Raw genomic sequence first — 24,493 nt, 5'->3', positions numbered from 1 at the left:
TGGTCAAGGTAGCAATTCAGCCATTGTCTCAATTTTTTTTTTTTTTTTTTTAAGGGTAGTGATGTAGCTCAGAACAAAATCCCTGGACTTCACCTCAGAAACACACACACACACACACACACACACACACACACACACACACAGCATTTTACTTTGTACTTTGCTGTTCTTAGTTGTTCCATGCTCAAATTTATATTCACTAAAATATATAGAACAAGTAAAAGCTTTAAAAAATAGAGCAGCCAAGTAAAAAAACAAAAACAAAAACAAAAACCCAGTCACTATCAGTGAGAAAACAAAATAATGAAAAATGTTACTAACAGCTAATTTATATAATTAGAGGACCAACCAAAGCAGAGGTCAAACATCTCATATTATACAATTTAAACCATATTTTCTAAATAGAACAAATTTTGTGTTTAAAAATACTAAGACCATACATTACCATTAGTTTTTATGCTATATAATTATGAAAACTTAAAAGTGTTCCAATATGAAAACATTAGAAATATGATATAATTGTATCTTTGACTTTGTAAAATGCAAAGAGGGCATCTGTGAATTTGTTGTCTGACTCTTAAAAGCCTCTGGCGAATTTTGCCATAGAACACTGAACTATGACATGAATAATCAAAGTCGTATTTCCAGAGGCACTAAAAATCCAATTTGTACTATTTTGTGAAATTGCTATTGGGTTATCTTTTAGGGTTTAGGTTTGACAAAGCAGTCTCCTCTACTGTTAGTCCTCTTTGTTTTTGTTCTGCAGCCAGTCAATGCATGATGCTTCCCAAACAAGTGCATTTTCGACAAAGAGTTGTAATTTAAGTTACTGTTAGTTTAAATTCAACATTTTTTTTATTGATACGGGGATTGACCTACCCTGAGCTACATACCTGAGACTTTTTTTTTATCTTTAATTTTGAGACAGACTCTAACAATGTTGTCCCTGCTGGGCTTGAATTTGCTGTCTTCCTGCCTTCATCTCTAGAACAGCTAGGATTACAGGCCTGCATCACCTTGCTTGGCCTAATAAACAGTTTTAGAGAAAATTGAAGACATCTCATGTTTATTATTAATAACGATAGAAGTCTGTAAAACTTAAAAGGACATGGTAAGGTTTATTTTTAAAACTACATACTTTTAATAAGCACACATTTGGTTACGACTGTATATCATGAACAAAATAATTATTATTAATCTAAGCTTTGTTAAAATAATGTTATTATAGTTATACTTTCTGGGTTGATAGAAGCATTGAGAGAGGATCTATAAGACCCAATTATAGAAAATCCTCAAGGCTTAAAGATTAACGAATTATGGGAACAATCTATGGGAAAGAAAGGCTAACACTGAGTTGTGTGAAACTCAATGGAACAATGATTATGAGGAATATCTATTTTAATGTGCCTGCTCTGAGTATCATAATTGTAAAGGTGTAAAAATTTTATATACAGTTATGTATATTTAAATACTTGAAGTTTAGAGAAAAAATCATGTAACCAGTTTTACTAGTGGAATATTTTTATAAAGCATTAATTACATAGTGATGAGTGTTAGTAATGTATGTGATTACACGCTACTAAACAATATCATTCAGTACACCATAACCATAGTTATGTTATACTTTATCCTTACAATTGCACCAGCATCTCTCCATTATGGATAGGGTTTGGCCTTGGACAAAATTTACTTAGCCTTGAAAGCCAGGACAATTGTTAAAAACTTATTGGCTTTGCCAAATGCTTTCATATGTTTCTTTTCTCATGGAAAATGAGTCTTGATTTCTTTTCGGCCTACATGCATGGCAAAACCGAAATGAAAAACAAAGCTAGTAACCATCAACCAGTTCTAGTTTGCTTCTGTGCTTTTAAAAGTTTCCTTTCTAGACTTTGGGAAAACTAATTTCAATACCAAGCATCACCTAAGGGTAATGATACAGAAACCAGAATGGAAATAAGTTTCGGAAATAATCTAATCAGTTTTGTCTATTTCTGAATTAGAAAATAGCTTAACTCATTTTACTGTTTGCTTATTTGGGTTTTTTTCCTTCTAAAAATGTTCATAAGCACCTATCACATAAGGGACAAAACCTTTCGTTGATAGTCCTCTACATCTACATAGTTCAAACTTCATGGTGATTTATAGCCTGTCGTCAGGTACTAATATCTTCTCTCCATTTTGCCCCTGATATTCCCTTTTAAAATGTTTTATTATGTCCAAGTTTGGTAGGGTTGGATGCTGAAGAAGCTACTCATTATTTTATTGGTTTATGTTAATCACAATATTTTGCAGCTATATCCATTTTTATACTTCTTCAGATTCTTTCATTTTTTACTCACGTATTTTGACAAGTACCTGATCACATCCCTCTAAAGAAAGACAACTAGACGTTAATAGCTTTAAAATCAGCATGATTTCTGTATCAGAAAGACATGAACTCATTGAATAAAATAATCTTTAGTTTCTTAAAGTTGTTTAAATTAAAAACATGAGTTCTACAGTTGAAAAAAACATGCATGGTTAAAATGTTTGAAGCCCATCAATCTCTCTAACCACATAAGCTAATGAGTTCCTTCTGTTTTCTTTGAATGAAATCACCATGAGTGGTTAGATGTTGATTTAACATAAAACAAATGGAATTGGGTGTTTCCTTTGTCCTTTGTAGAATTTATCTTTAAAAACAATTAGCAAGTATTATGAATAAGTCAATGATTTTGCCATTACTTAAATAATAATATAGACTGAGTAGTTAAACTGATTGGATTGTAGCGAATGCATAACATATTCCAACTCTTCCTAACTTGCTTGTATCTGCGTACTTTATTAAACTTACTTCATTTTTTTGGCACCATAACACCTGTATTGTTATAGATTATGCTTTAAATTGTCATGAAGTGTCAGGTAAATTATGTTTTCTGGATGTGAACATCTCTGTGGAGTATGTCATTTAATTCTTCCTTTGTAACGGCAGGTTTGTGGTTAACGGTTTAATATTGGATGTATCAATACAACTGAACAGTTTCAATTTTTGTGGATGCACAAAGGTGAAGTATGATATAAAAAAGAGCAAAGAAAGAACAAAAATTCTTCAATATTTAGAACATCTTAGAGAAGGAATACTTTCAGCTGTAATTTTAAAAGCAAACTTACACATATTCTTAGAAAAAAAAAGTGTGGAGCCCTTTGAATGATATACAATAGACATTCTATTGAGTTAAGATTTGAAATTTGTATGGGGAACTTTCTTCTCCCTCTAATTTTAACTCAGTTTTGATAAAGTCGTCCTTTCAAGCTTCCTGCTTTTCCTGTGATGTAGTCTGTTTAGGAACATAGTGGAAAGTGACTCACTTTATATCCTGAGCATTGAAGAATGTCAAACCTATGACGTGCAGAGGACTGGGTACTTAGATTCTTTCTGGGACAGTTTTGAATAAATAAATAAATGAACCAACATATGGCCAGCTTAATTCAGGTAAAAATGTCTACTGATCACTTACTAAGCTCACTAAATAAAAACTTTAGCCTAAGTTTTGCTTCCCAAAAGAAAATAGACTGATCTATGTACTCACTGGGGCTCCTTGTGAGTCACGCCCGGAAAAGTGGAGAAACCTCGCAGATGAGCAAACAAAAGGGCTAAAACCTTTTGGAAAATTGAAATTATTATTAATAATTTGGCATTCCTGTTTTACAACCCTAAATAAATTAATTTTAACTTAAAAGTGACTAAGATGTATGTAAATAACCTTTGAGGTCTGAGACTTAACAATTCTACTGTTTTTCCAACTATTTTAAGAAGCTTAATTTAATTTTCCTGGTAGATGTGCCCCATGTATACATTTTAACACATTTAAAATTAGGTACATTACAAAGCTTCATGCCAGCTCTGAATCAGTGTATAATTTTTTCATACTAGTTTATATCCTGAATGAGTGATCTCTGAACTATGTTATCTATGAAATTCCAAATTGAACATTTTCTATAGTTTAATGCTCTGAATTGTTCCTCGTATCTTTGGACATTGTGTTGATATCAAAACACCATCAAGTAAAAGAAACTGGATTGCAGGAAGGTTCTTCTTTTAATTTGAATCTACCAAAAGTGCATGTTCTAGTGATCTGGACCTACAAACAGTTCACTCAAAGGTTTCCTACAAGTTGAAAACAACAGTTGACCAATAGCTGGAGTTACTTTACTACTACCAAGATCTAGCTTTGTGTCAAATTGCTGATAGATATTTAGTTTTCGTGTCTTTTGAACAATCTACAGTTGACATTTTAATACCATTGGTTGAAATGATTTTTGAAGTATGCTGACAACAGAATACTCCCAGGAAAAAAAGTACATATTGTTTCTGAAAGCAAAGAAGCTCAAGTTTCCCTCTATTTTCTGGAGGCTTTTAAATCTTGGAGAATCTTTTTTTTTTTTTTTTTTTTTTAAACCAAGGCAAATGGCTGCAATCATTAGTAAGTCAGTAGTACAAAAATACATCTGAAAACTTATTTGCTCTCAGCTCAGAAATTTTGTCATGAAAAATAATTTAAATTTGATTTTCCTCTTAAGCAGAGGACAATTAACAGGTTTTTTATGCGTTTTTCTAGAAGTGATTGGCCCTGTCCTGGTCTATTCCCCTCAGCTTGGATCCATCGCCTGCTCCGGCTGGCTTCTACTGACACTGCCAACAGACAGGGCAAGGAAGTGCGGTCACAGAACAGGAGCAGGAGCAGTTTCAATGTAAGGAAACGAGGGAAACGGACCTAATAGCAGTATGAATGATCTTGCGAGTACAGAGCCTTGTAGTCTGCTTTCCTTCCGTTGCTTATCCTGGTGAGTTTAATCAAAAACAAACAAAACGCTCTTGTGAAATATAGTCAATAAAGTCAAAGTTTAGCTAGCTGTATGTAACTACAAAGAAAAAGTCATTGCAATTTTTTTTAAATGTAACTTTCATTAACAAGCGCGCCGGAAATCTCAGGTATCAAAGACGCATTAACCCTGGAGCGTCCCCTGCGCGCTGCAGCCGGACGGAGGCAGCCGTGGCGAACAGACGTTCTTTCTCTTCCTAGCAGTCACACAAAAGGAGGGCTGCGGAAACTAAAAGTTTCGGGGCCTCCGGCTTGGTGCGTGGAGAAAAGAGAAAACCTGGAGACGGGGTGGGTACCAGACGCATCCTGGGCGCCTCTGCGAAGTCCAGGCAAGGAGAGAGCTCCAGGGCCTGGAGGGAAGAGGGAAGTGGGGGAGGCCTGCGTCCAGTCTCAGCGGCTGTTCCGCGCTCTCCCCCCAACCCTTTACCCGGTTCCAGAAATAAAATAAATGTTTTGAAAGTGCGTGTGTGTGGACAGGAGAGGCAGCGTGCGCCGGCTGAGCGCGCGGAGGACTGAGCGCGCAGTGAGTGGAGTTTAGGGGGGTGGAGGGCGGAAGGGAGGGGAGAGGTGGAGTGGGTGTGTTGGGGGAGACTGGATGCCGAGCCCCGGAACCTGGGAAAAATTGGGGGGAGCGATCGGAGGGGAGGGGGCAAAGGGAGAGGCGCGAGCCGCTGCTGGGCGCCTGGGGGAGCGATCTGGGGCGCGCGCGCGCGTCCCTTGCCACCATCGCCGCCTTCCGGACACCCTGCGGCCGCCCGCCAGCGGACCCGGGGCCAGCCTGTCCTCGGGCGGCTGCTCCGCCACCGCCACCGCCACCGCCACCGCCACCGGGAAAGGCCGGTGACTGTAAGTGTCCCCCGCGCGCCGCCTTAACCCCCTGCTCGGGCGCACCGCTGCCGCAGCTGCTCAAATGGAGTGGAAAATGGCCATTGGGCGGCAATGAGTTATAGATTATCTGCTCCACGTTTTGTACTTAGCTGCCTGTAATCTTTTGAGTTTGCCTGAGCCCCTTGCTGGAAAAATCAGGAGGGAGACGTTTGTCCTTCGCCGCTGTAGACACTAATATGTGTATATGATTAGAACTGGGTTGGGGGGTAGGTGGGGATCCAGCGGGGCGGAGGGGGAGGAGGAGGAGGAGGAGGCTGGAGGTGACTCCAGTTCAGACCTCGCCAAGAGTCTGTGTCAGGACTTCGCACTCCCCAGTCTCCCCCTCTCCTCTCCCTCGCTCTCCTCGCTCTCCCTCTCACTCTCTCGGCGCACACACACGCAGAGGTGCCGGAGCGCCGGCGGGAGCTTACCGGAGAATTCTTGGGGACTCTTGGGGGCCTCTCTCTGCCCTCCGCGGCCGTGCGCGGCGTGGCTCTCCGTGCCTCCCCGAAGGCGAGTCTTCGCCGCAGCCTTCCTCGGAGCCTCAGCCGGGAGCCCAGCGATGTGAGGCGGGGCGGCGCTTACTCCCGCCCCGGGCCGCGGGGTCGGCGCGCGGGATGCCCGAGCGCACGGCGGGCCGAGGCTGAGTGAGCGGGGCGCTGCGCCCGACGCACCGGGCTGGTCTCGCGCCTCCCGCCGCCGCCGCTTTGCTTCCAGACCCTCCTCCCCCGAGCCCGCGCACCTCTGCCCGCCTCTGCTCCACCGCCCCTTTCGCTCCGGTTCTCGAATTCTTGCTTCTCCTGAGGCAGCGAGCGTGCGGTCCGGGGGTGCGTGCGCGCGTGTGCGGAGACCTCTCGCCGAGCGGCGTGCGGGAAACTGCGGGAAAATGTTGACTTAACCCCGGGAGCCGCCCGGCGCTGGCTGCTCGGCTGGAGGCGGCGGCGGCCGAGCGTGAGGAGGACGCGCCGAGCCGCGGCGCCTGGGCCCTCGCGGACCCGCGGCCCCCGCGCCAGACGGCCCTGCCCGGGGCGCGCTCGAGAGCGAGGTAAGCGCCGCAGGGGAACAATGTGCCTGTGTGCCGGGCTGCGGAGACCTGTTTGCTCTGCGCCTGCCGCCCGCGGCGGGATGCGGGAGGTGGAGGGAGCTCGGGGTAGTTGGGTCGGTTGTCGGGTGTCGTTCCGCAGGGCCCGAGGTGGGGGCCGCGCTCGCCCCCTCCCGCCCCTGCAGAAATCGATGCGCAGAATTCTCAGCTCGGTGCAGCCTGTTTCTCCTTCTCCCCTGCAGCTATTGTAACGCTCTCGAGGCATCGCTGTAGTTGTTGGGGACGCGGTGTTAGGGAGAGGGCGTGTAGGATTGGAAACACCGTCAGCTTGGTTTTTTTTTTTTTTCAATTTCTCTGAAAAGCGGTGGGGGGGGGGTCGGAAGGTGTCACCGATTCTCTCGCCCTCGGGTTGGGGCGGGGAGCGTGCGGCGCGCCCTCGGCGGTGCTCCCCGGCTCTGCAAGCGCGGCCGGAGGTCCCCCAGCGCCCATTGCGCCCCCAGCCTCCCGGCAGCCCGCAGACCCGTCCCGGCTGTGAGTGCAGCGCGGAGGGTTGGCGCCGGCAGCGAGTTCGGACAAAGTGGACGCGGGGGAGGGCCGGGCTGAGTTGTTGCGGGTGTTGTTGCCGCTTCTTGTCGGTGGTTAGGTAGCCTGGAGAGAGAGGCAAGGATGACGGCAAAGCGCAGCCAGATGTGGTCGCGCCGGCTCCGGGCTGGCAACGATTAGGGGCGGCGGGCTGCTGGTGCCGGGGAAGCCCAGGGTGGCGGGAGGGTGGCGGGCGGGGGACGGGGCGGGCCGCGGGGAGGGCAGGCAGCCTCCCGGACCTGCAGTGAGAGGGCAGCAGCGGGCCGCGCTGGGCCTGCGGGAGAAGTTACGGGGTGTGGGCTCCAGGGGTGCCTGCGGGGTGAGGAGCCTTGGGGAACCTGGTTTGTAGGATGGGGTTGGTACGTTGGAAACAGCAGCAGGGGGGAACGCGAGCAAAAGGGTGACCCCCAGGCTAACCGGCCGGGGCTCCAACATTGGCTGTGGTGTCCCTCCGTCAGAGGTGAGGACGAGCCGAAAGACATGCGCCCCTGCAGCTTGCAGGTCGGGTGCTGGATGCCTTCGCCTGGGACCAGTAAAGTTTGTTCTTTTCGCCGAACTAAGGCGTTTGAGTCAGGGCGATCGCCAGAACCCTTATCTAGTGCCCAGAGGTCCCCGAGCACAGGCGACAGAACGTGTGTCTTTCATATGTGCGTGGGTGTTTGTCCTCCCTTCACGCTGCCCTCTACAAGCACAGCTGGGGGACAAGTTCTGCAGTATCCGGTGTAACCTTTGCCGGTTTCTAGGGACTCCTCCCCCTTCGCCTCTTTCCCCTCCTCTCCCTGGCCCACTTGCTCGGTTCTTCCTAGTGCAAACCCGGCTGTCTCAGATTCAGACCCGGGAATGTTTTCCTCCTGCTTCTTAAAAGGTGTCAGGCTGCTTCAGCAGCTTCTCGGAGCAGCCTTGGGAGCGTCTGGGCGGCAGTCACCAAGCATATGGTTCCCGTTACAAAGGCCAGGTTCCGAGGCGCTCCCCTCTTCACCTCCCCCCAATTCTTTGATTTCTTTCTGCATTTTTTTTTTAAAGCATTCTGGTATGCTTCTCTAGTCCCTGTTCCAGAGGCATAGATTTAACAGAGTTTGTTCATTCATTTCCCTCCCAGTGTTTATGTCTGGAACTGGCCCCTCCGAGTTTTCTCTTTCCTTACCTTGAGTGCACAGCGAAGAAAATCACATCCATTTGGTAAACCATTTACCTGTTGGGGTATCTCTTGGCACGTCATATTTGATAGGGGGCATATCTTGAAATATAGGCAATCACAGTTAATACTCTTCTCTAAGAGAAAAATAGAAGTTTTTTGTGGTATCTGGTGGCATCCATTCAGGTTGAATGGAACTGATTTGACCTAGGCGAAGGTAGCTTTGTAACTTTAAACTGAATGTTCTTAAAACGCTTGAGAAACCCTTTCTAAGAAAATGCCTGCGTGAAGTTCAGGTGTGTTATGAAACTTTTTGTTTTCTCTCCTTCACCCTCCCATAAATTTAGGCATGCTAGATAGAATACTACAGAACAAATGTTCTGTTGTTTAGTTTCTTCAGACATGCGGATTCTCTCCTTTTGTTGTTTGCCTCTAAAAGAGGTGCCATTTCACATCATTCTGCACAAATTGTTTGAATTAATGCAAGTGTGAATTCTTACCGTTTGAAGGGGACTATTAGCATATCAAAGGTTTCTTAGCTTCAGCTCAATTGAGAAAACTTCAGCCTGTCTTCCATTTGCTTCCAAGCAGAGGCCCAAAGGGCAATGAGAATTGTAAAGGGTAAAAATAGAGAGGTGGATTCAGGCTGTGTTTCTCAACTTTTACTGTTTTGTAATTATGTGAGCCAAAAACATTGCCTATTGCTTTGGAGCCCTTGCAAATGGCAAGACAATTATTTTCTATTGATAAATGGTTTGTTCCTAGAAAAAGGATGACCTTTTATTTTATGATAGTCACTGTTGCTTGTCTTTAGGGGTCTCTTTGGTAGTAGAGAAAGTGAGAAAGCCTTTCGTCTAACTTAATGCTTTTCTCCACTCTGTCATGTTAGTAAAATGAGAAAGCCTTTTAATTAGTCTTATAAAACAATGGAAATTTTGTGATGAAAGACACTCATTTCCACATTCAGGAAGCTTTCTTTTTTATGCACTTGCTACATTAATAGGGGGAAAAATCAGTTGGAGGTTGTTGTAAATTAAAAACCCAACATGAACTTTATCAGCACAACTGCTGTTGCAAGTGCAAGTTTGGAAAATGCTTCTAAGTGATAAAGACTCAATTTTTTACAAATTCTGTTTAAATAGAGATATAGTTCCATTCATATGTTGTGTTGTTCCAAAAATCTTTGTATTTTGTCAAAAACAGTGGACTCATATTCAGCTTAAAGTTGATTTTTAAAAAATGCTTATAGTTTATTTGCCTTTGCTTTTTACATTCGTGAAGAGCTGTGTTGTTTGAATTTCTTTTAAAACTCAATATCCATGAATGAAGAAACAAGTGAGGCCAAGTGCTTGGGTCATTTGGGTCAGTTTATGAGGAGAAAGGATCCAAGGAGAAGGGAAAACTTGTATCTTCAATTTCTGGGGAAGAATTAGTGTTACTTCTTTAATTTGAGATTTTCCAAACCTAGTTTTAAGAGGAAGGTGAATTTCAGCAAAGATTTGATTATGTCTAAGCTTGTATTTTTTATAGTTGTATCTTTGTTGGTTGGTTGTTGCAAATTAGTATCCTTTTCTTGAAAGAGGGATAATTTACTAATGTTCAGACTCTTTGTGGTTATTTAAATAGTGAAAATTAATTAAAACACAACAATTTAGAGGTGGAAAATGAAAAGCCATCATTAATACCCTCACATTTTTAGTCTTTAATGGGGTGTTGATTTTTTTTCAGATCAAGTTCTGTTTAGTGGCATTTGAATTGGACATCATTATCCTGAAATCATTTTATGATAGTTTATCTGATCCTGTTACTTGTCTAAGAAGCAGTTTAATGGTGAAAAAAAAAGCTCACGTTGATGTAATTGCTGTTATTGCACTTAAGTTGCTGTTAACTAGGCCGCTTTGAATGAGAGTGTTATAAAGAAAACACATCATTTTGAGCTGTTAGTGATAATCTAAAAATTGTCTTAAAAACATTGCTCTTCATTTTATATGGTGGTGATCCTGAAATCAGCAAATCTTTAAAAGGTGTAAAATATAATGAAAAGATTTTTTCAACATTTAGATGACAAAATTGGAGAACTTAAGAGAAAAATTAATGTGTTATAGAAGCACTTCAGCTGCCATTTTCAATCACTGGGTTCCTAAGTGTTGGCAACAGAAAACGAATTTAGAAATGCTGATAGCTCTGGGAGCAGGTAGCTGGGGAATTGAGAATATTGAATCATGTGGGGTAGAACAAAACCAATTACTCCAAGTTTTGACTTGAGAATTTTCAATAAATCAGATTTTTTCCCAGGCTTTTGATTCTTTGCTTTATTAGTGGACTAACATCAAAGCAGACAACCAAACTTCCAAATGTTATAAAAACTAATGTAAATGTGTAGATCTCACATGCAGTACTACAAGTCTTAATTTAAGACAAGCAGTTGGAGTTTTTATTGCTGCAGTTTTCATAATCAGCAGGAACGCTAATACCAGGCTTCTGGGTGTTGCTTTCTTAAAATGAGCAAGGGGAGAGCTTTAAAATCAAGGTTCCGTAGGTTGGATCTTTATTTGATCATTACTGAAGCTTCCATGTTTCATTAAAGACTTAAAATCGTATTTTAGTGCCTTAAGTAATATGGGAATGTATGAACGGAGACTGGGATGTTGTGAAGGTCAAGAGGTAATTAGAAATCTGCAAAGTAGAGTAATAAAATGTTATTGCTTGTTTTCTATCAAAATATTTATTTGACCTAACTTTGTGAATAAATATTTAAATAATAGTTTTGTAACAGCTATAATATGGAATAAAGAACATTACAATGTATTCCAGAGTAAGAGCTAAATACACTTGAAACCTACCTTTGAGAAATCTGTTTTTATTTTAACAGAAATCCTTACCACTTGCCTGGTTGGTGAGATTTAACAGCACAGATTAGGTGTACTTAGATTGAGAAAGAAATACAGTTTTAGGGAATGGAAAAATTCAGTCCTGTAAGGTGCTGTTTAAGTTTCCTCAAGGACTGTGGCACTTTTGCCTCTTGATTCAACATACCTGATTCTGAGTTTTGAAGGGCAAGGTGTGCATTTGACATCTGCCTGTTTTTCTGTAGAAAAGATTCATGTGCAGTTATTTTCAAGGTGTAAGTTAAATGTATCATTATTAAAAAGGATTATTTTCAAGGTGATATGTTATAAATTAAATGTATTATAAAAAAGGGTTCCGAAGAATATTCCTAAGAATATTTGCAAATATGCATATCTAAAAACTTTGCAAATTGATGATGATTTTGATAAAGCACCAAAAATAGCATCAGCCACTAGATCTCAAAATGACTTGAAATCCTGTTAATGTATCAATTCCTGTGGCTTAAATCTTAGTTTTCTCCATAGAGGTTCTGTAACTATCTCCAAGAAAGATTACATTATTTCTCTTTCAATAATACATTGAAATCATGTTAGTTAACTTTTCTGTTTTATAAAACTAATTTTGTAGCCCCACCTAAATATTCATTTCTTCAAATAATATTTGATTGAAGGTTGAAAAGTATTTAATCACTCAAATTACTATAATTAGATGTGATGTTATCAGAAAACTCTAAATGGTTTTTTGTTATTTAAGATGCTCTCAAAGATTGGTCAAGTAGTGATTATTATTCTTAAATGCTTTAAGTTGAAGCTTTAGGAAATGGTTTGTTTAACTTAGAGATGAATACTTAATTACCGGAATTAGCTACTTTGAATCCTCAAATACTGATATCCTGACCTGGTTTGATACTTGTAAAGGAGTAACTAGGTTCTTTTCATTCCCAAATTTTACCGAGGATTTCCATTTGGCATTTTGAGCTTAGTGTGTTTGCTTTGTTAAGTGTTTGTTATAAACTTTGGCAATCCCTTTATATTATTTTGATGTAAGTAGTTATTTTTAAGTGAGGCATGTTGTGATAAAAGGAAAGTATTAATCAACCAAAATTACTTATTAAAATCTATTTTTAGGTCATTTATCTAGTGGGTAAATGTAAACAATAATTTGTTGGCACTTTTAAATATATTCTCACCTCAACAATTTTTAGAAAGTTATTTCTTATTGGAAAAAACTCCCATGTTTGGCAAATAAATACTATCTAAAGAAAAAGAAATGTAAATCGACTGAAGGAACCAAGTGCTTAACACCTGCCAGTGAAGTGCAGCTTGTAGCAAAATACTATTGATTGCTTCGGAATCACAGAGCAAGTTTAAATACAATTTGTTTAATTATAACAAAAATGCAGTTTTGTGGAGTAATATAGTTTGGCTTCATAGAGGATTTCATGCATTGTGTGGTGGTAAGTAAAATCCCATCACAGTTGTATAAATTCGTTCAATTACCAGAACGGCTAAAAAAAAAAAAATCCATTTAGGTTGAAAAGCAACAGAAATTAGATTACCTTGGTTAGTGGAACTTGCCAGCAGTGTCTGTATTGCTTAATGATATCAAAACTTACATTGTGTAAGGGTATTGGCGCCTGTTTTGTTACATGAACATTTTCTTTGTTTTTCCTTGTAGTCTTCGTGAAATTTATTGTATGACATTCCAGAAACTACTTCCCCTCGCAGGGTCCCCTTTGTTTGAGAGGCTTCTTTTCCGTAGTGGCTGTTCTGGATTTCTAGAATGTTCGGTCAGTTGATAGTTCAGATCAGTGTAGGTGAAATACTAGATGTAATTTTATGAGTCTAGAGGACCCATCTGATGGGATAACAAACACATTGTAGAAATTTTTATTACTGGCTTTGCGGTTATTCCAAACCCTACATCGGACATTCTGGAAGCAGCAGAGGGCCGGGCACCTGTTTTATCATCACCTTGCTCCCTCCCTGTATCCATCCAGATTTACCAAAGGGCAGGGCCAGGGGCAGCCTCCCTGCTCAGCCATCCTCGCTGGGCCGAGGGACTGTTTTTTTAGGTCATGAAGTCAACTTCCTGGAATTTCTGGGCAAACCAGTTGAAAAGGGAGGACAAATGTCACTTTAAATAGAGATGTTTAAGTCAGATTTTTGCCTGAGGGTAAAATTTAGGTCTGTTTTAGCCCGGATGCAATGTCTCCCTCTACAGAGCACAGCATTAATCACGACATGACGAGAAAAGGTATGTCCAGCAAACCAGGCCCCTGTTGGTCTAGTCATTGATTTTTCCAACCTGTGAGGAGGAGTACATTATAAACATTAAAATTCGCATACAGGGGTTGCACCTTAATCTCTGAATTTCAGTGTGGAAATTGATTGCCTTAAAAGAAGCCTACTTAAAGCTAAAAATAGGTCCTTGGAACCCCCCCCTCCCAAAGGTTAGATTCAGTACTTTAGTAAACACAAATACAAGGTTGGAAAGCAGACAGGGTTAAGCAGAGGTTAACTCCCTTAAATGTAGGACCAAGTCTTAATTCTGTTTTTAAGGTGCATTAAGTAACTTTAAGAACCTGTTATCAGGTGATAGAAAAAAGAAATGGAGATAAAAATAGTTTTTCCCTTTGAGAAATGAGAAAAGTTAAAATGATGTTTAGATTTAATATCAACTAGAGCAAGTATTCCTCTTTTATAATGAAACCAGATAGGAAATCTTTAGCCATATCAGTAGCAAAAAAGATGAATCGTGAAACTCCCTATAAAATAGAGCTTTGTTCTGCTCTTTGAGTTATTAAGTAAATATCCTGTAATCCATTTCTTGGGCAGACATATAAACACATAAGCAAGCAATTTGTATGTGTAAATATTTGTTGGCAGTTACTGACTAAAAATTAGTGCAAGCATGAAATGCAAAATATGGTTAAGGTATCTCTTTTTAAACTGATTTTGAGAATGTTGGCTGACAATTTGTGTTCTGCTGTCAAAAGTATTTCCTGCCTTTGGAACGTGAAATGCTACTATCTTTGCTTTGCCTGCTTTTGTAGGTATTTCAACATCATTCCAAACCTCAACTGATTATTGCTGAGGATTTAGATGACAGAATAATCTAACCCCAATTACTGTCAAAAATGGCACTTGGCAGCTGGGGGCGGGCTAGGTGACCTTGCTTTTTCCCTTGTAGAGGATAGTAATAGAGTTTATATAAAGAGAGCTCAGAAGAGAATTGTTTTGTTTATAAAGTAAGCTCTAATTTTAATCACTTTAAAATTTAAATACTGCTACAGTACTTTTCCATGTGACAGCTGAGCCACGGCAAATTTTTAGATAGTCTTTAGCTGATACAATATTTGTTTTTCTGTAGACTACATTTACTTTCTCAGGTCTCAACTTCAGTTTACATAAAGAATCATGTTGAAAGTGATTTTCTCTGTTTTTACTTTGAAGCAAAGTATTTCCTTCTGGAATTGCTGTTTCTTAATTCCACTGGTACCTTCCACACAGAAATTTAATTCCTCTGCTTGAGAAGCCTGCCATTTGTGTGTGTTTCCTACTATGATTATTGATTAGAAATTATGAAACATTTTATTTTTTCCTGCTCATCCTTGTGTTCTTAATGTCAGGATGCTTACAGTATTTCAGTTCTTAAAATACCTATGGTCAAAGTCTAAGACAGCCTGGGAAACAAGGTTCGTTAATACTGTGCTCTTCTGTAATTATGCATATTTTTCTAGAGTTTGATGAATCCTTCATGTTATTAAGTCACGCATACACTGAAGATTGATGTACTGAAGATAGTTTGTACCTTTACAATTTTAAAAAGATGAGTGCAGGTACTGCTCAAATTCTTCGTTTTGCTTCACATGCATCAATAAATAAATTTGTACTAAAATTAAGATGTTACAGATATCTTCACTTTTACTAAGTACATTTAACTGTTTTTGTCCTTTTCAGATTTTATTGTCATGAGAAAGATAATGTGTGCCTATGGGCTGCTTCCTCTTGATAGCTCAATTAAATGAATAATAGGAAGGTTTTCTCCCATTGCTTTTTCTGCTTCAAGTGCTGTAGTGCCCAAAGTACTCATGGAAGCCACTTGGTTTTAAACTGTGCCTACAGCTTGACTATCTGAAAATATAAGTAAAACAAAATTTGATTTCTTTCTCTTAAGAAATCCCCAAAAAGACTTTATTTTGGCCTTCAGTTTTCTTACCTCATTTGCTTCGTTTCATTGGAAAAAAAAATTAACAACTATGTATCTCTATGACATTTCTGTATGTTTTAGCACTCATTTTTAGCATGAAAGTTGGTGTGTTTTTTATATTTTTGCAGTGATGAGGCTCAAACCCAGGGCCCTTACACAAGTGCTAAATGCCCTGCCTCTGGGTTAAAAATCTCAGTCCTTTGTTTGTATCTTAGTTTTTAAACAATCACTGTTATAAATCCATGAATTCAATTATAGGAAAGTCAAACAGTTTGGCTCAAAATTTTAGCCAGAATTTACTTGTTTTAGAAGTGCTGTGTACATGTTGGGAGAAGTTACTCATCGAAGGGACATCAAATACTCTTTAGCCACAGTCTCTTTGGTAATACATTGTCACCAAGATTTTGAAACTGTTCCTAACTTTCCCTTTTTTTTTTCTCCCTTGACAGAAATGTGCCATAATTTATATATACCTGGGGGAGAGAAATACGACAAAAGAGGACATTAAGTAAAAAAAAAAAAAAAAAAAATTTAAAACAAATTTTAAGGAAGTTTTTACAGAAGAGTAAAGAGAATATTGCAGATCAGATCCATTTAACTTTCTGAGGGGATATTGAATTAATGAAAAGAGATTTTTTTTTGCAAATACTCTCTAGGTTGAAGTTTCAGAATTATCTGAAATAAGGTATAGTCCGGCATTCCTTTAAAATTGATCTTTGCTTTTCCCCTGTAAGTCCTCGCTACGATGCCACCTTGGATTGTTTACTTTGTGTCCAGAGGTGACTTAAATAAATGGACCAGGCGACTTTCTGTTGGGTGGTCTGTCATTTGAGGCTGTTGCAGTGTAAGCAAAGAAATGTTTTCTTTCTTTCTTTCTTTTTTTTTTTCCCCTTGAAATACAATTTGTGTGAATAGCTCGCAAGTGACTTTAGAAAAATTTGCGTATCTGAGATGGAGGACAGGAATATTCATATTGAAACAAAGATTTTCACGAAGTGGTCATTTTACTCAAATAAGACAAAACAGCAATAGGTAATGAAACAGGTGACCTGCATTTACACAGGCAACTGCCTGCATGTTTCAGACATTTTTGCTATCTCGTTATTACCTGCAGAGGGAGCTTGTATATGAGATAAAGTAATCAAGGCACCATAAATTGGTAATTTCCCTTTTGAAAATTGTGTTTTACTACATTTCTAATTTTTATTTTCCGAAAATTGTTATTAAGGGAAGTAAGGCATTTTGAGATGATCCAGATTGGAGAGTAAAATTTAATATATCAAAGCCAGATGTTTATCATTTCCTGTATTCATAGATTTTGAGTGCTTTATCTCAATCAGTAAAAACAACTTGAAAAGTAATAAAGACATCAGATTCATTTTGAAATATTATCTCTTTCTTTGTAATGATTGAACAAAGCTCTGAGAGGAAGGAAGACCTTGGAACTGTATCTAAAAGTTGTCAGGAAGAGCTCAGCTTTTTAGATAATTTTCTGGATTGTATAAAATACTATTAAAAATCACTCATATAAAGTAGTAAATTAGATTCGTCTATACTTAATAGATCAAATTAGAGAACTTGAACTTTGCTCTACTCTAAAAATAAAAATGATCACTTTGGATTAATGACTTTCTCTTGAAATAATGGACAAATTAGTGCAGTGACACTTAAACAAGAAACTACCAGTAAGGAGGACCTAATATTAAATGATCAAGAAAACTGCTGACTAACTGGGAAAAAATAAAGACAAGCAGAATAGACAGTACTTGATTGAAAATGGAGTTCTTTTATCTTTTGTGAACGGTGCCAACTGAATTTCCTAAGAAATTGTAAGCTTAATACTCAGAAATACTTGAGTTTTGTAGTTGCGTATTCTGGTAATCAGGGTAAAAAGCATTTTGGTCTTTATCAATGGGCAAATATTTCTCACATGTGTATATACAGATTTGTCCTAGGAGATTTAATGTTATTAAATTATATTAAAATTAATTTCAGCCTTTATTTTTACATTTTGATATAATAGCATAATTTTAGAATTTGCTTGGTGGAGAGTAAAAAGAATGAGTATTCACTTACTGCATCCTTGAAAAAAGATGTTAATAGTTTATTTTCTTTCACTTACTTTGTATTTTAAAAAGGCTTTGCTTCTCAACTTTTTGTGTTACATTCACTATTTTATACTATAATCTTTACTTATTTGAAAAGTCAGATTGTTACTGTTACCCTGAATAATCCTCCAGGTAAGGAAACTTATTTATTAAAGAGATTCATGTTGCTGTCATGGCTTTGTGTGAGTATTACTTTCTCAGCATGGCCCTGTATTATCTTAAATAAGTCTATGCTATACTGATGTACAGCTTTTTCATTATGTGTAAGGATATTAGCAACAGCAATTATATTTCAATAGGATTACGATGGTCTGCTTTACAAAAAGTATGTAAATGCTCCTAGTCCCTAGAATTATTGATGAACTGCCAAGTTTGTGTAATTGTCTTAATACGATAAAGATTATTTGTATCATAGTTAGTACTAAGTGTGATAGGTCAGTACCGGAAAACGGAATCTGGTATTACAGTTCATTACCCTTTTCCTTCTAAAGCCACAACTCCTTTCCCTGTTAGGTAAGGGTTACTGGGGATTCATACCAGGAACACTGCTCTGTGAGGCGCAGTAACTGTCAGGTGTGTTATCACTTGGGTGATGTTATGGGGAAGTCACTGCTAGGGTAAGTTCTATTTATTTTGCCTTAAACTTGAAGGTGGACTACCAGGTGATTTTTAAAACAGTGAAATCTGAAGACATGACAAAGAAAATGCCTTGAAATATACATCATTCTTCTTATAAAAGTATCATTGGCATTTTATTATGTTGGGGATGCTTATGACAAGGAAGTGAGTGGGAACTGCTTTTTCTTTAAAAGATGGTCTTTGTAAGTTTTCAAGGAAATTTTTTATCAAATATTTTTGAAGAATATAAATTGATGCATGAAACATTCGGTTCACTTGTAATTTATGTTATTTAAGAGTAAATGTGTATGATTACTGTTCCCACATTTATTTGGATAGATATTAAGCAGTAGCTGTATTCTGAGTAGAATATACTTTTAACAGTAATATTCAAAGAAAGAGTAATACATGCTGAGTAATCTTATTAGAAATTTTATTAAACAGGAAATTTTCCATTAAAATGCTATGTACTTACAGTCTTCCTTGAATCAAATATTTTAATATGTAAAGTGTTTCAAATAGACTAACAAAACATACAATATAATTTCAAAAAATATTATATATATATATATATATTATATATATATATATGAAATCTGGGATTAAAAATCATGGATCTACCTGTTTTAATTTTGTTTGAAATTATTTTAAATTGTCATGTTATTCCCAGGACTTAAAAACTAGTGTTTTCATTTAATTGTAAAAATGGGACACACTAGAGGTTTTTTTTTTTAATGTGCTTTTAAGGCAGTCTTTTTGTCTGCTTCATAAATTTTCTCAAATTTAATCTAACAAAGATTTCAATAAAATATTTTTATTATATACACTATGTTAGACTTTGTGGTGGTCACATAAGATTGCTTATTCAGAGCTGCACTAAAAAGTACAAGATGCTAATTGTAGAATATCAAATTTCTGTTTTCTAAAAGGATGCATTTTGAGATTTCACAAATTTTCTGCAATAATTTAACTAATTTTTAATATAAAAATAAACACAACTGAAGAAATAGCTAAAATTCAGAATAAAAGTGTTAATGCTCTCCATTTATGTATAATTATTTCTATGTTTTTGTTTAAATATTTTAATGTAGTGATAGATGAGACTGCTTTTTTGATACGTTTAAGAAGTACAAGGAAAAATTTGATAATATTAAATGATCACTGATTTACAATTTTTAAAATTTTTTGTGCAGTGCTTTCTGTATCAGACTATTGATTCTGAAGGCATTATGATTGTGACCAAATATAAGTTAAAGCAGATAGTTTTATTGCTCATGTTGGAGCCATAAATAAAAAGTTAGCTTAGATTTAAAGAAAAGACTTAACTGGCCATTAGTACAGTGCTTGTCAGAGCATTGCATGACAATGCTTTCTTTTATCTTTTAGTAGTAGTTTCTGAGATGGTAATTTCAGCTAATGCTGAAATACCTGTGCTTTTGGAATTGTTTAAATTTTATGTGAAGAAAATTCTGTGTTTAGCTCTTTACTATATGTGATTGAGATAACATCTACAACACACTGTAGTATTTAAGAATACATGCAAAAGCACTTTTCTGAGGTTGTAATGTACAGAAATTTAGAATTAATGCTTATAATGCTCCATAGGTTTATAGATTTATTGTGATATAGAACTCTTAGAAAAAGCATACCATAATTATTAATGAACTTGATGATGAAGCATAAATTTTATGGTTTGTTTATTTTAATAACTAGTCACTTTAACATGTCTCTTGTGCTTTATTTTCTGCTAATTTTACCGTGCTACAATGAGAATTTAAATCTTGAAATTTTAGCCTGGGAGCCCGTAATTGTGGTCATTAAATGACAATTCGTTGTACTATATAATACCAATAACATATGTATATATGTGTATATATATATATATATATATATATATATATGATTATATGTAAATATTCAATTAATACTATATGATTGAAAACCAAGAATAAAGCTTAAGTATCTTGGAATTTACATTTTCTAAGGTTGCATTTTTCAAAAACATTTGGAATTGATTTTTGGTAGTTTAAATATTGCTTTAAAATTAGAGAATAAAAATTGGAGCTCTTAGAACAAACAAGCTATAGCTATCAAGTATTTTTAAGAATATTGAGACTTGTAGGTTGCATACACTAATGGCCTCATTCTCTATATTGCTTGCTAATTCTGTGAAAATCAAGAGGAACATATCAAAAAGGTGGCACTTAAATCTCTACAATATTAACTTTTAATTGAAAATAAGCTAAAATATAATTTTAAAAATTGATATTTATAAAGAATAGAACATTATGAACGACTTTGTACTTGTGGCGTTGATATTAGCAGGTATTTTTTGTACTATTATAAATACCTTTTCAATATGTTATGTATTGCTTTAATGCTTTTAGTACATCCTCAATATTTTTAGGTGTTTTAATAATTTGATATGCTTTATGTTTGATTGTGTCTGGGCATTTTATTTTCCTTTAAAAACATTTTTTTTTTCCCATTTGGCTTCCTAAGAAATGTCTGTTGTGATAAGTAATAATATATAGCTTTTTTTTTTAAACTTAATGTGGATTCTCTGTTCAGTGATGCTCTTTACATTTAAGCCCTCTATATTTAAAAAGTAAGTATTTGTTATACTTTTATGTTTGGCAGAATTCAAGTCCTATAAGAGATTTCTTTAATGTTTAGTCTGATGGTCATTCTTTATAACATATTAGTGAACTTTGCATACTTACTTTATTTAACCTTACAATATAAAACATCACTGCTTATTCCAACTTTTCTCTGGAAAGAAATACAAAATTTACTTGTCTAAGCTGCTTCCTCAAAAAAGAAATAATGGTTTTCATTGAAGCATCTTCAATGATACTTGAGGTGTATGTGTATACTGCTCTTACATTGAATATGTTACTAGTAAAATGATTTTAAAAGGGAGAAAAGCTAGTTTGTATATAAAAGCAATTTGTATAGGAAACTACATAATACAGTTGATGCCTTTGAGTAACCTGCCATCCTATTTGTTTTATGAAGATTAATTTCAACTAAGTTATGGTAAGGCAAATGTGTGATAGTTCCTGATGAAGATTTACTAGTACTCTCATAGTTTCTTTATTTTGCTGAAAATTAGTCTTTGTCCATCACCTAAACTTTTATATTACTATATTATGTGTAAGACTTAATTTTATGATGCTTTTATTTTGCTCTTTATGTCCTTTCCTATTAGAATCTCTAATAAACTTGTGAGATTTTATTTTCTAAGTGTTAAATTACACTTACTGCATAAGAGATTTTGAAAATTAAAAAAAATATATAAACAGCCATGGATAAGGATAGGCTTTTAAATTGACACTGTTAATATGTATCAATAATTAAGTTAGTGGAAAGTCAGACTAAAATGTTAAAAGAAGTCCCATAAAACAGTACATAATTTGACCTAATAGTTACAGTATTTCTTTTAAGGTTAACTTTAGGTTAGTATAACAACTAGGCCACTAAATTTTTAAGTTCTTTTTACTTTAGATGATTCCTTGTTTTTAAGTTACTTTTTTAATGCTGAATATTTACTAACGTTTGAGTGATTCCACCATCTTCACATATAGTCAAAAATTGGTGAGCGCTAGGGTATAGTTTAGTGATAGAGCCCCTGGTTACCATGCGCCAGGCCCTGGGTTCAATCCCTAGCACCAATTTTTTAAAAAAAAGAAAGAAAGAATTAAGGTTTAACAATCTTAAAAAATCACCTTCCCTGGTAGTTTTGATGCTAAGGCCTCAGTTTGTTTTAATCTCTTTTTATGATTTATTAATTTACTGGGAATGAGAAGTTCCTTGTCTTTTACAATGATTTTCTTTTATATGGATTTAGATAATTAGTGATTATTAGTGCAATACATAGGTAATGAACAAATCTAGAACAGCATAGCTTTTGGTTTAATACGTGGAGATATTTTAACTTTTAAAGATTACTGGAAATTATTCTTAGTATAATCGGAAATCTATCTTTACCTATCAAAGTATAGCACAAATATATAATTTGATTAGATATTCATCTGAAAGCCACATGTTTCCATTTCAGTCATAAATTTACAGGCAAGAGGATGTTCACCTGACTAAAGTCTTTAAACCAACTATTCATTTATAGGGTAAATGAAAAGATATTATCTATGGCAAAGAAAAAAGCAAATTTGAATGAGTATTCATATTTGGTAACCTTGCCATTCTTATATGTTGTACAATTTATAGTTTATTCAAGGTTGCAAGATACCATATTACCAAGCCAGGATGATTTGATTTTTACTGTTATCCTCCTACCTCTCACTCTGAGATTTAATCAATTATCTTAAGATGTGTAGCTGCAGAAAATTCTTGCTTTATAAAAATAAAATTCTTTGGCGGGTCCTATTAAATACAAGTTATGGACTGGGGAATATAACTCAATGGTAGAATCATATGCAGTGTGCTCAGCCCAATAGCCAATACCTCAAAAAAAAATCACACTCAAATTATCCTTTCATTTAAAAAGTTTTTTCTATTATCAGATTATCTTTTCAAAAATTTGATATTTTGTATTTGTTAAAAATTTGGTATATCATCTGTTTCAAATCTGTCAAAGTTTATGTTTTTGTAGTTCAAAGCAACTATTTTCTAATGACATTGCAGGTACATAAATGACAGAGAAGTGCTTACATTTGTTTTTGTGTAATGCCTGGTATTAGTGTAATACATGGTATTTCTAGTGTCTTGGATTTTACAAAATGTGAGTTTTGGTTTCCTGCAGCGCCCCAGAGGTTATTGTGGCAACATGTGTGGTTTTAAAAAATTGACAGAACTTCTAGTACCAAGTTTTTCAAAATCACCAGACCAATAAAGTTTGTACTTTTAAGTGCTGATTGTTTTATCCATTCTAAAAACGCTTTTACCAGTAAGTACATTTCATCATTTACCATTAATTTATGAATTTACATGTTTAAAGTTGTTTATTTTAGGTCTGCAGCCACTTAATAAAAGTGCTATCACATATGAACTACACTGATTAGGCTCATGAAAGAAAGGGAAATTACACAAATAATTGTAATCTTAGGCTCACTCATGACTTGCCAAAATGAGGTATAAGGAGAAAGGCTGTGGAAATACAAGGTACGTGGACTGAGTTTAAAATGAGTAGGATAGAGAAAGAGACCCCATTTTAAATGGGTCCGAAAAGAGATGAAGACAGTTCAGAGAAAAGAGAAGCAGAAATATGGTACTTTAGAAGGGATGGTCTGAATTTTGCAGGATGGAAGCAGATGAAACTCCAGTGTTAGTTTAGGACTGATTAAAAAAGAGCCTGCTTTATTAAGATGGTGTAGAGCATAAGAAGTTGTTGACTTTTTTTTTGTTGTTTAGATTTTTTTTGAGTCAAGGTCTCACTAGGTAATTCAGACTTGCCTTGAACTCATTATGTAGTCCAGGCTGACCTCAAACTCACAGCAGTCCTCCTGTGGGCTGGAATTACAGGCATGCACCACCCTGCCTGACGCCGTATTTTCGATTAAGAAAATATTTAAATCTTGTTATATTTAATTACTAGCCCCCTAGGTTGTACAGCCAGTGAACTCGTGTGGGGGAAATATTGGAAGAAATGAAAATCTAATTAGTAGGTATGGGTGACTGTCCTCCTGAGAGGCAATGACCGTAGACAGGTGCAAGAAGTTTTTAGTGGGATGCAATTTGACACGAGCCAGAGCTAGGAGTCAGTGTCCAGGACCAAGGTTCTAGACAAGTGGTTATTTATTACCCGGTTTGAGAGCAAGGGAGAAGAAATGAGCCCATTTTTTTGATGTTTTAAGGTACATGCAGTTGTCTTAAGAGTAACATGTATATTTTAATGTCATATTTGTAAAAAAATTTGCTTTTTTATAGCTATCCAGAAATATTTTTGATGGTGAACTCATGTTTAAATGATACTTGCTTTTTTCCACATGCTGATATGAAGTGAACCTTTCAATGTGCAGATTTTATTCTGTATGGCTTAGGTTTTTGGCTTATTTCTCTTTTGTTTGAGGTTCCTATAAAATCAGCTGTTGCAGTCTAGTTAGAAAGAACTCTTTATTAAAGAATATCTTTGTTACGATGTTCTTGTTGAGATATTCTTTATTGTTCGGGGCCATTTTAATAACATTTTTAAAAGCTCTTTTAGCAGCTAATTGGATAGTCTTAGGTTTCCTTAGATACCAGACTTCTCCTTTCAGGA

The 24,493-nt window shown here is 37.0% G+C and overlaps 1 protein-coding gene across 39 annotated transcripts in view; it reads left to right on the top strand.

Annotated features, from left to right (window-relative positions):
- Adgrl2 (adhesion G protein-coupled receptor L2) overlaps nucleotides 1-24,493 on the top strand; it is a 612,767-nt gene that overhangs the window by 424,707 nt on the left and 163,567 nt on the right. For 36 of the 39 annotated variants that reach the window (XM_063257787.1, XM_063257793.1, XM_063257784.1 and 33 more), the window contains exon 1: nucleotides 6,635-6,774. The exons of 1 other annotated variant lie outside the window; for it this stretch is intronic. The gene's annotated coding sequence lies outside the window, so the exon portion shown is untranslated. Of the gene's footprint in view, nucleotides 1-5,009; nucleotides 5,151-5,584; nucleotides 5,709-6,634; nucleotides 6,775-24,493 lie in introns of those variants that run through there. 2 more of the 39 variants (XM_063257708.1, XM_063257705.1) reach the window with 2 other exon arrangements.

The sequence above is a fragment of the Cavia porcellus genome, unplaced genomic scaffold, assembly GCF_034190915.1.
Source record: "Cavia porcellus strain 051 isolate PalLab524CR breed Dunkin Hartley unplaced genomic scaffold, mCavPor4.1 scaffold_1, whole genome shotgun sequence".
NCBI classification, from domain to species: domain Eukaryota; kingdom Metazoa; phylum Chordata; class Mammalia; order Rodentia; family Caviidae; genus Cavia; species Cavia porcellus.
Note: the sequence above shows the minus strand (reverse complement) of the source record. Positions and strands in the feature narration are given on the sequence as shown.